Genomic DNA, 12407 nt, shown 5'->3' on the forward strand with positions numbered 1-12407 from the left:
AGCGCCTTCCACGGTAAAGCCTGAGCTTATGCAAGTTGTTTGGTCGTGATAAAGAAGAAGACTAATCGAACCCCGGTCTTCCGCGTGACAGGCGGAAATACTGTCCACTATACTAACGAGGACTGGTCATCCCAATTGCTTCTCTGGGCGGTACGGTACTGTTGTCTATGCTCAACCGTTGAGACGTCACTTAATACTGGATATGCTTTCCATTAATGGAGTTATTATTATTTAAGCCTTTTATTTTGGCCAAGGAGCTCACCCTGTCCTATGGAGGTATCCACCCGCAATCCAAGGAGATGAAGGGTTTGTTCATTTAGCATCCAGGAAGTTCATAAAAATCTCATGCGAATACTACCACTGGTCTTCGACATACTATCGGATTCAGGGAAATCCTCTTGGACAGGGTTTGCGGACATTTGGTGATGGGGCAGATTCTATTTACATTTGCTCCTTCCTCTAATGGATATGGCTGTATTATTGTTTTTTTTAAAAAGAAAATAAGCTGGATGGGAGGAGCCTGCGCCAGACATTACCCTTGCTGAGCATGGTTGCATGTGCTTGGGACCACATTGTCCCAACGTCTCATGGGTACAGCTCGAGTTTCTCTTCATTCACGCATAAATCTTTCGCCTTTTACTAAAGATTTCCGTGGAGGGGAACATTTGCGAGTTTCTGATATTTTTGGATGCTCTGCTCACAGCAGAGCTACATTAGTTTGTTCAAGAACAGAGGACGTTTGGCAGCTTGTAACAAAGTACCACAATAGGCTGGGCCAGAGATCGAGTGTGGCTAAAAGAATTGGCTGGTTTGTCCAAGACTGAAACTGGGTAGTCGTCAAACCATCCACACATTCCCAGTTCACAACTTCGAGTCTTGTGTCAGCAGTGTGAATGTAAGTTTTACCAATCACAAAAGGGTAGTGATGGGAGAAACAAAGCTTTGAACCGATTGTTTTGCAACATTATTCACTGTTTCCAAGCGTTCGGAACGCAACACGCTGGTCAGAACAGTGAAAATGCCAAAAAAAAAAAAGACTCAGGCCAAACATTCAAAAAACACCTTTTACAAACCTATTGCAAACGCTTTCTTGAAAGTAAAATCTTTCAAATGCACTTAGCTAAACATAATCAAGTGAGTCTTGAACGGCAGGTTGACTTTAAAAGCGCCTTCCACGGTAAAGCCTGAGCTTATGCAAGGTGTTTGGTCGTGATAAAGAAGAATACTCCCCGTCGGGGAATCGGACCCCTGTCTTCCGCGTGACAGTCAGAGATACTGTCCACTATACTAACGAGGACTGGTCATCACAGTTGCTTCTCTGGTCGGTACGGTACTGTTGTCTATGCTCAACCGTTGAGACGTCACTTAATACTGGATATGCTTTCCATTAATGGAGTTATTATTATTTAAGCCTTTTATTTTGGCCAAAGAGCTCACCCTGTCCTATGGAGGTATCCACCCGCAATCCAAGGAGATGAAGGATTTGTTCATTTAGCATCCAGGAAGTTCATAAAAATCTCATGTGAATACTACCACTGGTCTTCGACATACTATCGGATTCAGTGACATCCTCTTGGACAGGGTTTGCGGACATTTGGTGATGGGGCAGATTCTTTTTACATTTGCTCCTTCCTCTAATGGATATGGCTGTATTATTGTTTTGTTTTTTTAAAGAAAATAAGCTGGATGGGAGGAGCCTGCACCAGACATTACCCTTGCTGAGCATGGTTGCATGTGCTAGCGACCACATTGTCCCAACGTCTCATGGGTACAGCTCGAGTTTCTCTTCATTCACGCATACATTTTTCGCCTTTTACTAAAGATTTCCGTGGAGAGGAACATTTGCGAGTTTCTGATATTTTTGGATACTCTGCTCACAGCAGAGTTACATGTGTTTGTTCAAGAACAGAGGACGTTTGGCAGCTTGTAACAAAGTACCACAATAGGCTGGGCCAGAGATCGAGCGTGGCTAAAAGAATTGGCTGTTTTGTCCAAGACTGGAACTGGGTAGTCGTCAAACCATCCACACTTTCCCAGTTCACAACTTCGAGTCTTGTGTCAGCAGTGTGAATGTAAGTTTTACCAAGCACAAAAGGGTAGTGATGGGAGAAACAAAGCTTTGAACCAATTGCTTCGCAAAATTATTCACTGTTTCCAAGCGTTCGGAACAGAACACGCTGGTCAGAACAGTGAAAATGCCACAAAAAAAAGATTCAGGCCAAATATTCAAAAAACACCTTTTGCAAACCTATTGCAAACGCTTTCTTGAAAGTAAAATTTTTCAAATGCAATTAGCTTAACATAATCAAGTGAGTCTTGAACGGCAGGTTGACTTTAACAGCGCCTTCCACGGTAAAGCCTGAGCTTATGCAAGGTGTTTGGTCGTGATAAAGAAGAAGACTCCCCGTCGGGGAATCGAACCCCGGTCTTCCGCATGACAGGCAGAGATACTGTCCACTATACTAACGAGGACTGTTCATCACAGTTGCTTCTCTGGGCGGTACGGTACTGTTGTCTATGCTAAACCGTTGAGACGTCACTTAATACTGGATATGCTTTCCATTAATGGAGTTATTATTATTTAAGCCTTTTATTTTGGAAAAGGAGCTCACCCTGTCCTATGGAGGTATCCACCCGCAATCCAAGGAGATGAAGGGTTTGTTCATTTAGCATCCAGGAAGTTCATAAAAATCTCATGCGAATACTACCACTGGTCTTCGACATACTATCGGATTCAGTGACATCCTCTTGGACAGGGTTTGCGGACATTTGGTGATGGGGCAGATTCTTTTTACATTTGCTCCTTCCTCTAATGGATATGGCTGTATTATTGTTTTTTTTTAAAAGAAAATAAGCTGGATGGGAGGAGCCTGCACCAGACATTACCATTGCTGAGCATGGTTGCATGTGCTTGTGACCACATTGTCCCAACGTATCATGGGTACAGCTCGAGTTTCTGTTCATTCACGCATAAATCTTTCACCTTTTACTAAAGATTTGAGCGGGGGGGAACATTTGCGAGTCTCTGATATTTTTGGATGCTCTGCTAAAAGAATTGGCTGTTTTGAACAAGACTGGAACTGGGTAGTCGTCAAACCATCCACACTTTCCCAGTTCACAACTTCGATTCTTGTGTCAGCAGTGTGAATGCAAGTTTTACCAAGCACAAAAGGGTAGTGATGGGAGAAACAAAGCTTTGAACCGATTGTTTCGCAACATTATTCACTGTTTCCAAGCGTTCGGAACGCAACACGCTGGTCAGAACAGTGAAAATCCCACAAAAAAAAAAAAAGACTCAGGCCAAACATTCAAAAAACACATTTTACAAACCTATTGCAAATGCTTTCTTGAAAGTAAAATTTTTAAAATGCAATTAGCTAAACATAATCAAGTGAGTCTTGAAAGGCAGGTTGACTTTAACAGCGCCTTCCACGGTAAAGCCTGAGCTTATGCAAGGTGTTTGGTCGTGATAAAGCAGAAGACTCCCCGTCGGGGAATCAAACCCCGGTCTTCCGCGTGACAGGCGGAGATACTGTCCACTATACTAACGAGGACTGGCCATCACAGTAGCTTCTCTGGGCGGTACCGCACTGCTGTCTATGCTCAACCGTTGAGACGTCACTTAATACTGGATATGCTTTCCATTAATGGAGTTGTTATTATTTAAGCCTTTTATTTTGGCCAAGGAGCTCACCCTGTCCTATGGAGGTATCCCCCCGCAATCCAAGGAGATGAAGGGTTTGTTCATTTAGCATCCAGGAAGTTCATAAAAATCTCATGCGAATACTACCACTGGTCTTCGACATACTATCGGATTAAGTGACATCCTCTCGGACAGTGTTTGCGGACATTTGGTGATGGGGCAGATTCTATTTACATTTGCTCCTTCCTCTAATGGATATGGCTGTATTACTGTTTTTTTTTTAAAGAAAATAAGCTGGATGGGAGGAGCCTGCACCACACATTACCCTTGCTGAGCATGGTTGCATGTGCTTGCGACCACATTGTCCCAACGTCTCATGGGTACAGCTCGAGTTTCTCTTCATTCACGCATAAATCTTTCGACCTTTTATTAAAGATTTACTAAAGAGCGTGGCTAAAAGAGTTGGCTGTTTTGTCCAAGGCAGCAGTGTGAATGTAAGTTTTACCAAGCACAAAAGGGGAGTGATGGGAGAAACAAAGCTTTGAACCGATTGCTTCGCAAAATTGTTCACTGTTTCCAAGCGTTCGGAACGGAACACGCTGGTCAGAACAGTGAAAATGCCACACAAAAAAAAGACGCAGGCCAAACATTCAAAAAACACCTTTTACAAACCTATTGCAAACGCTTTCTTGAAAGTAAAATCTTTCAAATGCAATTAGCTAAACATAATCAAGTGAGTCTTGAACGGCAGGTTGACTTTAACAGCACCTTCCACGGTAAAGCCTGAGCTTATGCAAGGTGTTTGGTCGTGATAAAGAAGAAGACTAATCGAACCCCGGTCTTCCGCGTGACAGGCGGAGATACTGTCCACTATACTAACGAGGACTGGTCATCCCAATTGCTTCTCTGGGCGGTACGGTACTGTTGTCTATGCTCAACCGTTGAGACGTCACTTAATACTGGATATGCTTTCCATTAATGGAGTTATTATTATTTAAGCCTTTTATTTTGGCCAAGGAGCTCACCCTGTCCTATGGAGGTATCCACCCGCAATCCAAGGAGATGAAGGGTTTGTTCATTTAGCATCCAGGAAGTTCATAAAAATCTCATGCGAATACTACCACTGGTCTTCGACATATTATCGGATTCAGTGACATCCTCTTGGACAGGGTTTGCGGACATTTGGTGATGGGGCAGATTCTTTTTACATTTGCTCCTTCCTCTAATGGATATGGCTGTATTATTGTTTTTTTTTTTAAAGAAAATAAGCTGGATGGGAGGAGCCTGCACCAGACATTACCCTTGCTGAGCATGGTTGCATGTGCTTGCGACCACATTGTCCAAACGTCTCATGGGTACAGCTCGAGTTTCTCTTCATTTACGCATAAATCTTTCGCCTTTTACTAAAGATTTCCGTGGAGGGGAACATTTGAGAGTTTCTGATATTTTTGGATGCTCTGCTCACAGCAGAGCTACATGTGTTTGTTCAAGAACAGAGGACGTTTGGCAGCTTGTAACAAAGTACCACAATAGGCCGGGCCACAGATCGAGCGTGGCTAAAAGAATTGGCTGTTTTGTCCAAGACAGCGGTGTGAATGTAAGTTTTACCAAGCACAAAAGGGTAGTGATGGGAGAAACAAAGCTTTGAACCAAGGTTATTATAGTTTTGCATTTTTCATTAGTTTTTATTTTTATTTCGTTTTGAATTTTGGTTTTCAAATTCAGTTTAGTTTTAATTAGTTTTTAAAGTGGGTTTGCTAGTTTAGTTTATTTTTTATTTTTTGAAAATGCTTAGTTTTAGTTTAGTTTTTATTAGTTTTAATGTTAGTTTTAGTCTTTTTTTGGATTTTGGGTTATTTGTCAGGGGCAAGATTCAAAAAGGTCAGAAAAAGAATTGTGTAATAATAACTCAACGAAAACATCATACAATTTTAGAAATATCTATTCAACAATAAAACCAGTACATAAAATGTACATATGGGCACAAATATGTAAACAGTCTGCACAAGACTCCGCAGTAAAGTGCAAAATGTGTAAGTGACGTGTGCCAGGAAAAAAAACTAAATAGCAAATAGACTAAAGACGACATAAACTGCATTTCTAAATAAGTACGAAATATTGTGTATTGCCTATCTTGCTAGGTAAGTCTTGCTAGTGTTTGTCCTATTTAAAGTAGGCTAATACTGAACGTGAAACAAAATCTGGAACAAAAAAGTGGATTAACAGTTTTCTAGCAATATTAATTATTAAAATTAAGCACAAAAAAAGAGTTCATACCCAAACAGAGTATTAAAAACCTCCTTGCAAGGTAAGTATTGCTAGTCTTTGTCCGATTTAAAGTAATACTGAATATGAAAATAAAAATTAAAAAAATCTGGAACAAAAAAGTAGATTATAAATGTATTAAAACAAAAATAATACTCAAGAGTATTAAAAAACTCAAAATACATGGAGAAAATCATTGAGCAAATACAGGCTATTTCTCATTAAAGAGCAGTGAATTCTTTTCTCTTTTTATTTTGTTGTTTGATTGATATTAAGTGCACAGACGGCATTAGGTTTATTACGCACTGTCACTTTAAGACCGAGTGCAGATCCAATTGCACTGATGCACATCCGATATTCTCACAACTGTATGTTCTGTAAAGACATAACTGACTGTGTTTGCATGAATACTCTCCAAAACGGACATTTATACATAATGCTGTGTATTTGTCCATTCAGAGGCGAAAGAGAGCTCAATTCAGTCCTTGCGCGCTGTATAGCTGTCTATCATTTGTCATATAGTAATAACACCTTGTTTTATTTTATTTTTTATAAGTTATGAGCTATAAATAATTAAAGTGTGATATTTAAATTACGCAATTGAAAGTGCGCAGCTCTGAATGCACGAGCTCTGCGTGCACACACAAACTGACAGCTTTACCGCTTGTTTCGCTATTTGTTGCGCTTATCAAGTTAAAGGGTTAGTTCACCCAAAAATGAAAATTAAGTCATTAATTACTCACCCCCATGCTGTACCAACCCCGTAAGACCTTCGTTCATCTTCGGAACACAAATGAAGATATTTTTGATTAAATCTGAGAGGTGGATCACTGCTACATAGGCTGCCAGAGGGAATGAAACTTGACGGCCCAGAAAGTCATTAAAGAAAATGTTTAAATATTCCATGTGCCTACAGTGGCTCAACTATAAGTTTATCAAGCGACGAGAATACTTTTTTCCCGAAAAAAAAAAACATAATAACGACTTTATTCGACTATTCCTTTTCTTCCTTGTGGGTCTGAGACGAGAGTTCAAGAGATTTCCACGACGCATGCGCGAGAACTGAGAAGAGAACGTTCTTCTTCTAATACTTCTTGTTCAGTTCTCGCGCATGCGTCGTGGAAATCTCTTGAACTCTCGTCTCAGGCCCACAAGGAATGAAAAGGAATAGTCGAATAAAGTCGTTATTATGTTTTTTTTTTTCGGGAAAAAAGTAGTCTCGTCGCTTGATAAACTTATAGTTGAGCCACTGTAGGCACATGGAATATTTAAACATGTTCTTTAATGACTTTCTGGGCCGTCAAGTTTCATTCCCTCTGGCAGCCTATGTAGCAGTGATCCACCTCTCAGATTTAATCAAAAATATCTTCATTTGTGTTCCGAAGATGAACGAAGGTCTTACGGGGTTGGTACAGCATGGGGGTGAGTAATTAATGACTTAATTTTCATTTTTGGGTGAACTAACCCTTTAATGGTTACATTTCGGAGATATCAAGTAGCTATATATAAAGCTACATTAAACATTCCACACACATCGCAATGACGATGATAAGTGTTATTTTTTATTAATTGAACCACGGATTATCCAAAGCGTCCGACTCCGCGGTATTAAACATATAGGCTACATATAAGGCACACTGTCTAACATTCGCACAACCTTTGAACTAAAAATAAAATAAAAAGTGCATTCATCTTTTGCATGACGCGGGCCATAAAATTAATGTCGGACCGGCTACTCATCTGTATTGAATAATGACATAACATTATTTAATATTTGAATCACAGCTTATATATTTGATATCGACAACCCAAGTGCATTTTACCTCAAATTTGCGACTAGTTAACTTTCTAAAGAAGGCGCAATCGCTTCTCGGGTCGACATTAACACACAGACAATAATGTATTCAGAATTAAAAATATTTTTGCACCACTTTTTAATGTGTGATTGTGTAAAGGTGTTCACGAGATGCCAACCTTTCGCGAACTTGCTTTCAACGTCGAACCCTCGTTTTCATGGAGACGCGGTGTGCACGGAGGGGAGGGGCTGTGTGTGTGTGTGTGTGTGTGTGCGCGTGCATGTGACAGAGAGACGGAGGGAGAGCAGCGAAAGGAAATGCAGCTGAACGAATACACTGCGTGTTTTAAATAGCGTTAAAAATGAAAGACATTTACAAAGACGAAAACTAAGGACATTTACTCTATTATTTTATTTTATTTTAGTTAGTTTTGCCAAACACACATTACAGTTTTAGTTAGTTATCGTTTTTTTGTAATGCCTCGTTTTTATTTTTATTTTAGTTAACGACAATGTTTTTTCCCACCTAGTTTTCGTTTTTTCGTTCGTTTTCGTTAAGGATTATAACCTTGCTTTGAACTGATTGCTTCGCAAAATTGTTCACTGTTTCCAAGCATTCGGAACGGAACACACTGGTCAGAACAGTGAAAATGCCACAAAAAAAAAAGACTCAGGCCAAACATTCAAAAAACACCTTTTACAAACCTATTGCAAACGCTTTCTTGAAAGTAAAATCTTTCAAATGCAATTAGCTAAACATAATCAAGTGAGTCTTGAACGGCAGGTTGACTTTAACAGCGCCTTCCACGGTAAAGCCTGAGCTTATGCAAGGTGTTTGGTCATGATAAAAGAGAAGACTCCCCGTCGGGGAATTGAACCCCGGTCTTCCGCGTGACAGGCGGAGATACTGTCCACTATACTAACAAGGACTGGTCATCACGGTGGCTTCTCTGGGCGGTACGGTACTGTTGTCTATGCTCAACCGTTGAGACGTCACTTAATACTGGATATGCTTTCCATTAATGGAGTTATAATTATTTAAGCCTTTTATTTTGGCCAAGGAGCTCACCCTGTCCTATGGAGGTATCCACCCGCAATCCAAGGAGATGAAGGGTTTGTTCATTTAGCATCCAGGAAGTTCATAAAAATCTCATGCGAATACTACCACTGGTCTTCGACATACTATCGGATTCAGTGACATCCTCTTGGACAGGGTTTGCGGACATTTGGTGATGGGGCAGATTCTTTTTACATTTGCTCCTTCCTCTAATCGATATGGCTGTATTATTGTTTTTTTTTTAAAGAATATAAGCTGGATGGGAGGAGCCTGCACCAGACATTACCCTTGCTGAGCATGGTTGCATGTGCTTGCGACCACATTGTCCCAACGTCTCATGGGTACAGCTCGAGTTTCTCTTCATTCACGCATAAATCTTTCGCCTTTTACTAAAGATTTCCGTGGAGGGGAACATTTGAGAGTTTCTGATATTTTTGGATGCTCTGCTCACAGCAGAGCTACATGTGTTTGTTCAAGAACAGAGGACGTTTGGCAGCTTGTAACAAAGTACCACAATAGGCCGGGCCACAGATCGAGCGTGGCTAAAAGAATTGGCTGTTTTGTCCAAGACAGCGGTGTGAATGTAAGTTTTACCAAGCACAAAAGGGTAGTGATGGGAGAAACAAAGCTTTGAACCAAGGTTATTATAGTTTTGCATTTTTCATTAGTTTTTATTTTTATTTCGTTTTGAATTTTGGTTTTCAAATTCAGTTTAGTTTTAATTAGTTTTTAAAGTGGGTTTGCTAGTTTAGTTTAGTTTTTATTTTTTGAAAATGCTTAGTTTTAGTTTAGTTTTTATTAGTTTTAATGTTAGTTTTAGTCTTTTTTTGGATTTTGGGTTATTTGTCAGGGGCAAGATTCAAAAAGGTCAGAAAAAGAATTGTGTAATAATAACTCAACGAAAACATCATACAATTTTAGAAATATCTATTCAACAATAAAACCAGTACATAAAATGTACATATGGGCACAAATATGTAAACAGTCTGCACAAGACTCCGCAGTAAAGTGCAAAATGTGTAAGTGACGTGTGCCAGGAAAAAAAACTAAATAGCAAATAGACTAAAGACGACATAAACTGCATTTCTAAATAAGTACGAAATATTGTGTATTGCCTATCTTGCTAGGTAAGTCTTGCTAGTGTTTGTCCTATTTAAAGTAGGCTAATACTGAACGTGAAACAAAATCTGGAACAAAAAAGTAGATTAACAGTTTTCTAGCAATATTAATTATTAAAATTAAGCACAAAAAAAGAGTTCATACCCAAACAGAGTATTAAAAACCTCCTTGCAAGGTAAGTATTGCTAGTCTTTGTCCGATTTAAAGTAATACTGAATATGAAAATAAAAATTAAAAAAATCTGGAACAAAAAAGTAGATTATAAATGTATTAAAACAAAAATAATACTCAAGAGTATTAAAAAACTCAAAATACATGGAGAAAATCATTGAGCAAATACAGGCTATTTCTCATTAAAGAGCAGTGAATTCTTTTCTCTTTTTATTTTGTTGTTTGATTGATATTAAGTGCACAGACGGCATTAGGTTTATTACGCACTGTCACTTTAAGACCGAGTGCAGATCCAATTGCACTGATGCACATCCGATATTCTCACAACTGTATGTTCTGTAAAGACATAACTGACTGTGTTTGCATGAATACTCTCCAAAACGGACATTTATACATAATGCTGTGTATTTGTCCATTCAGACGCGAAAGAGAGCTCAATTCAGTCCTTGCGCGCTGTATAGCTGTCTATCATTTGTCATATAGTAATAACACCTTGTTTTATTTTATTTTTTATAAGTTATGAGCTATAAATAATTAAAGTGTGATATTTAAATTACGCAATTGAAAGTGCGCAGCTCTGAATGCACGAGCTCTGCGTGCACACACAAACTGACAGCTTTACCGCTTGTTTCGCTATTTGTTGCGCTTATCAAGTTAATGGTTACATTTCGGAGATATCAAGTAGCTATATAAAGCTACATTAAACATTCCACACACATCGCAATGACGATGATAAGTGTTATTTTTTATTAATTGAACCACGGATTATCCAAAGCGTCCGACTCCGCGGTATTAAACATATAGGCTACATATAAGGCACACTGTCTAACATTCGCACAACCTTTGAACTAAAAATAAAATAAAAAGTGCATTCATCTTTTGCATGACGCGGGCCATAAAATTAATGTCGGACCGGCTACTCATCTGTATTGAATAATGACATAACATTATTTAATATTTGAATCACAGCTTATATATTTGATATCGACAACCCAAGTGCATTTTACCTCAAATTTGCGACTAGTTAACTTTCTAAAGAAGGCGCAATCGCTTCTCGGGTCGACATTAACACACAGACAATAATGTATTCAGAATTAAAAATATTTTTGCACCACTTTTTAATGTGTGATTGTGTAAAGGTGTTCACGAGATACCAACCTTTCGCGAACTTGCTTTCAACGTCGAACCCTCGTTTTCATGGAGACGCGGTGTGCACGGAGGGGAGGGGCTGTGTGTGTGTGTGTGTGTGTGTGTGTGCGCGTGCATGTGACAGAGAGACGGAGGGAGAGCAGCGAAAGGAAATGCAGCTGAACGAATACACTGCGTGTTTTAAATAGCGTTAAAAATGAAAGACATTTACAAAGACGAAAACTAAGGACATTTACTCTATTATTTTATTTTATTTTAGTTAGTTTTGCCAAACACACATTACAGTTTTAGTTAGTTATCGTTTTTTTGTAATGCCTCGTTTTTATTTTTATTTTAGTTAACGACAATGTTTTTTCCCACCTAGTTTTCGTTTTTTCGTTCGTTTTCGTTAAGGATTATAACCTTGCTTTGAACTGATTGCTTCGCAAAATTGTTCACTGTTTCCAAGCATTCGGAACGGAACACGCTGGTCAGAACAGTGAAAATGCCACACAAAAAAAAGACTCAGGCCAAACATTCAAAAAACACCTTTTACAAACCTATTGCAAACGCTTTCTTGAAAGTAAAATCTTTCAAATGCAATTAGCTAAACATAATCAAGTGAGTCTTGAAGGGCAGGTTGACTTTAACAGCGCCTTCCACGGTAAAGCCTGAGCTTATGCAAGGTGTTTGGTCATGATAAAAGAGAAGACTCCCCGTCGGGGAATTGAACCCCGGTCTTCCGCGTGACAGGCGGAGATACTGTCCACTATACTAACAAGGACTGGTCATCACAGTGGCTTCTCTGGGCGGTACGGTACTGTTGTCTATGCTCAACCGTTGAGACGTCACTTAATACTGGATATGCTTTCCATTAATGGAGTTATAATTATTTAAGCCTTTTATTTTGGCCAAGGAGCTCACCCTGTCCTATTGAGGTATCCACCCGCAATCCAAGGAGATGAAGGGTTTGTTCATTTAGCATCCAGGAAGTTCATAAAAATCTCATGCGAATACTACCACTGGTCTTCGACATACTATCGGATTCAGTGACATCCTCTTGGACAGGGTTTGCGGACATTTGGTGATGGGGCAGATTCTTTTTACATTTGCTCCTTCCTCTAATGGATATGGCTGTATTATTGTTTTTTTTTTAAAGAAAATAAGCTGGATGGGAGGAGCCTGCACCAGACATTACCCTTGCTGAGCTTGGTTGCATGTGCTTGCGA

General features: G+C 39.4%; 9 non-coding genes across 9 annotated transcripts; 5 read left to right on the forward strand and 4 right to left on the reverse strand.

The window, feature by feature from the left end:
• Positions 1–595: 595 nt before the first annotated feature.
• Positions 596–710, forward strand: LOC143730142 (U5 spliceosomal RNA). Its single transcript, XR_013200367.1, has one exon. It is a non-coding gene; the product is annotated as a U5 spliceosomal RNA (small nuclear RNA).
• A 1062-nt stretch (positions 711–1772) lies between these two features.
• On the forward strand, positions 1773–1887 carry LOC143730383 (U5 spliceosomal RNA). Its single transcript, XR_013200585.1, has one exon. It is a non-coding gene; the product is annotated as a U5 spliceosomal RNA (small nuclear RNA).
• A 513-nt stretch (positions 1888–2400) lies between these two features.
• On the reverse strand, positions 2401–2472 carry trnad-guc (transfer RNA aspartic acid (anticodon GUC)). The gene has a single exon. It is a non-coding gene; the product is annotated as a tRNA-Asp (tRNA).
• A 473-nt stretch (positions 2473–2945) lies between these two features.
• On the forward strand, positions 2946–3057 carry LOC143729859 (U5 spliceosomal RNA). Its single transcript, XR_013200115.1, has one exon. It is a non-coding gene; the product is annotated as a U5 spliceosomal RNA (small nuclear RNA).
• A 425-nt stretch (positions 3058–3482) lies between these two features.
• trnad-guc (transfer RNA aspartic acid (anticodon GUC)) lies at positions 3483–3554 on the reverse strand. The gene has a single exon. It is a non-coding gene; the product is annotated as a tRNA-Asp (tRNA).
• Positions 3555–5001: 1447 nt separating this feature from the next.
• On the forward strand, positions 5002–5117 carry LOC143730051 (U5 spliceosomal RNA). Its single transcript, XR_013200284.1, has one exon. It is a non-coding gene; the product is annotated as a U5 spliceosomal RNA (small nuclear RNA).
• Positions 5118–8560: 3443 nt separating this feature from the next.
• trnad-guc (transfer RNA aspartic acid (anticodon GUC)) lies at positions 8561–8632 on the reverse strand. Its single transcript has one exon. It is a non-coding gene; the product is annotated as a tRNA-Asp (tRNA).
• A 472-nt stretch (positions 8633–9104) lies between these two features.
• LOC143730060 (U5 spliceosomal RNA) lies at positions 9105–9220 on the forward strand. The gene has a single exon (XR_013200292.1). It is a non-coding gene; the product is annotated as a U5 spliceosomal RNA (small nuclear RNA).
• A 2670-nt stretch (positions 9221–11890) lies between these two features.
• Positions 11891–11962, reverse strand: trnad-guc (transfer RNA aspartic acid (anticodon GUC)). The gene has a single exon. It is a non-coding gene; the product is annotated as a tRNA-Asp (tRNA).
• Positions 11963–12407: the final 445 nt, after the last annotated feature.

This window comes from Siphateles boraxobius, unplaced genomic scaffold (assembly GCF_051911475.1).
Source record: "Siphateles boraxobius isolate OS27281-9 unplaced genomic scaffold, OSU_SipBor_1 8, whole genome shotgun sequence".
NCBI classification, from domain to species: domain Eukaryota; kingdom Metazoa; phylum Chordata; class Actinopteri; order Cypriniformes; family Leuciscidae; genus Siphateles; species Siphateles boraxobius.